The sequence below is a fragment of the Puma concolor genome, chromosome B2 (genome assembly GCF_028749965.1).
Source record: "Puma concolor isolate L17-30 chromosome B2, mPumCon1.1.hap2, whole genome shotgun sequence".
NCBI lineage: Eukaryota > Metazoa > Chordata > Mammalia > Carnivora > Felidae > Puma > Puma concolor.
This window is the reverse complement of record NC_141671.1, coordinates 48235615-48238300: the sequence shown is the minus strand read 5'-3', so window position 1 is coordinate 48238300 and position 2686 is coordinate 48235615. Positions and strand designations below refer to the sequence as shown.

At 35.6% G+C, this 2686-nt stretch overlaps 1 pseudogene; it reads right to left on the bottom strand.

Annotated features, from left to right (window-relative positions):
- Nucleotides 1-1520: 1520 nt before the first annotated feature.
- On the bottom strand, nucleotides 1521-2386 carry LOC112862771 (mediator of RNA polymerase II transcription subunit 7-like; annotated as a pseudogene).
- Between the last annotated feature and the right edge of the window lie 300 nt (nucleotides 2387-2686).

Here is a 2686-nt window from a genome sequence, read left to right as displayed (position 1 = left end):
AACCAATCAATAGTATTTCTGGTGAATAAATACCTAACAAAATGTTAATTGAATTTATGATTCAATTTATTAGAAACAAATATAATTTTAACAAGGCTTGTCACATACTTTTCATATTACACACTAAAATACATTCTAGAGAAAGAATTTAAATGTAATAATTAAAAAACAATAAATGTACACATGATGAATATGTGCCATTAAAATGGGGAAGATGTTAGGGTGCTTGGGTGGCTCAGTCAATTAAGCATCTAACTCTTGATTTCAGCTCAGGTCATGATTTCATGAGTTTGAACCCTGCATCGGGCTCTGTGCTGACAGTGCAGAGCATGCTTGTAATTCTCTCTCTACCTCTATCTCTACCTCTATCTCTGCCCCTACCCTACTTGCTTTCTCTCTCAAAATAAACAAATAAACGTAAAAAAATTTTTTTTAGTCGGGAAGATGTTTATAAGCATAAAGGTAATGGAAGAAGTCACAAAAGAGAGGAATGTTATATTTGACCATGTGAAAGCTCACGGTATAATTACTAAAAAAAAACAAAACAAACAAGAACACAAAAGGAAAAACAAAAAATAAAAAGTATGTGAAACTAAGAAAAAATATTTTCTCTGCAAATACTAAAAAGGTTAGATACCTTGCATATATAAATCATTCAAACAAGTAATAAAAGCTGGACAAATACTCAAAGATAGCAATAAAAAATTCACAAAAGAAGTATTTTAAGACAATAAAATGTGAAAAGTTCAACTGCAATAATCATTGGTTTAATTAATATTTGTTGAAGACCGGCACGTTCTAGACCTGTGATGACAACATTATGTCAGTATTCCACTGTTGTGAAACTGGCATTAAGCAGACCAACAAAAACCTATGTAGCATTCCAAGCGACAATAAGAAACAGAAAGCATTGACTTTTGAAGAGGGATGGATTGTTATCCAACATGGTGTAAACAGGGTAGACATCCCGAATAAGGTGTGTGCCTGTTATCAATTTCTTGCCTCTCAGCTCTAAGTCCATCATCCTTTGCTCTCCACTGTGCTACTCTACATCATCCCAGTCTGTTCCTTCCTTGGGTGCTCTGCCTCAGACTGAAAAGTAGACAGATATTGCTTTATTATTATTATTATTTCACATTTATATAGCATGATATCCTTTATTTATCTCTCATTCTTAAAGCAAATGACAAATCTACTTTTCAAGGATGGAATCTTGCTGTTACTGAGAATATCTTCAATGTTATACTTCAACTCCAAAAACAGAAATGTTCCATACAATAGCAGCAAATACTGTGGTTTTTAAGGTAATTGCACTAATGCAGGTGCACTCATTTGCTTATGCTTGCCATAAAATGAAATTACTGCCTGTGACATCTCGTGATTCAAAAAGTTGGAGACTCAAGCCATTTACATGACTTCTGGTGATAACCCTTTTAAGGCTGTCCAAAAGCAAATTAACTGATATATGATGCTATTTACTGAAAGAGAAAAAGAAAAGCAAGAAGAAAAAGAAACATCCTTCACTGTCTTTCATTCATTGCATCAATTATGTACACAAAGCAGCATCTTTATCATTTGGTCTCTCCAGACAAAATACATTTTCTCTCTGTAGTTCATTCTGACCACTTCAAATGTTGCTATCATCAACATCTCTTGCTTCTCTCTATATCTCACATATCTGCTTCTGAATGGGACAAATCATCAGGCAAAGAAGCCAACCAACTGTGTCATCTCAATGACTCATTGTAGATGCTTTTGAAACATCTTAACTATTTCAAGGCATTAGCATTTCTTCACCTTCCTTGTAATTCTCAAGGTCTCTCTTGATGGAGTCCTATGCATTAGTACAAAAAGCAGCTTAAGATCTTCTAGCTTTCTCTTCTCATTTTATATTCCCAGGACTCCATATCAAAATATCTAAGAGGTCTGGGGCACCTGGGTGACTTAGTTAAGTGTCCTTCTCTTGATCTCAGCTCAGGTCTTGATCTCAGGATTGGTCCTGATTTCCAAGCCTCATGTTGGGCTCTGTGCTGGGCATGAAGCCTACTTAAAAATTACATAAATAAATAAATAAATAAATAAATAAATAAACAAACAAATAAAGTCTATGAAGTCTAAGAAATTAATAAGGATAGACATATTGAGTTTTCTCAGCTTATTCTTATGACCAAACTGTATAGGATGAAGCTGTTTATTGTCCTAACTTTCTGCAGGGCAGATGATAAGATCATCACATTGGAACTGGTTGCTTAACATCTTCCAACTATTTTTTTATTGTAAGTATAGGCCTGACGCTTAGGCCTTCCTGAATATTTTCATCTGTACACTCCTTGATGTACTGCCTCAGAGGGAGTGGAGGGGCACTCACTGGCTCTGGTTCACCCATTGTGGAACAACCTAAACCCCAGCTCTCTGTTTACACTGGTAGGGGCCTTGGCCTCCCTGCCAACATCTGACTCAGGCCTCCTCCTCCAAAAAGAAGCAACTGGTGCTTTTTAAAAATTCCTTTCTTTTACTCACATTCCACTGGTGCTTTTTAAAAATTCCTTTCTTTTACTCACATTCCACCTCTAGTCTATCAGTAAATCATGTTGGCTTTCCCTGTAAAATCATTCTCAGTTTAATCCATTTTCTTCCATTTCCACTGCTATAAACCTACAAGAAGCCATTATCATCTCATGGCCTG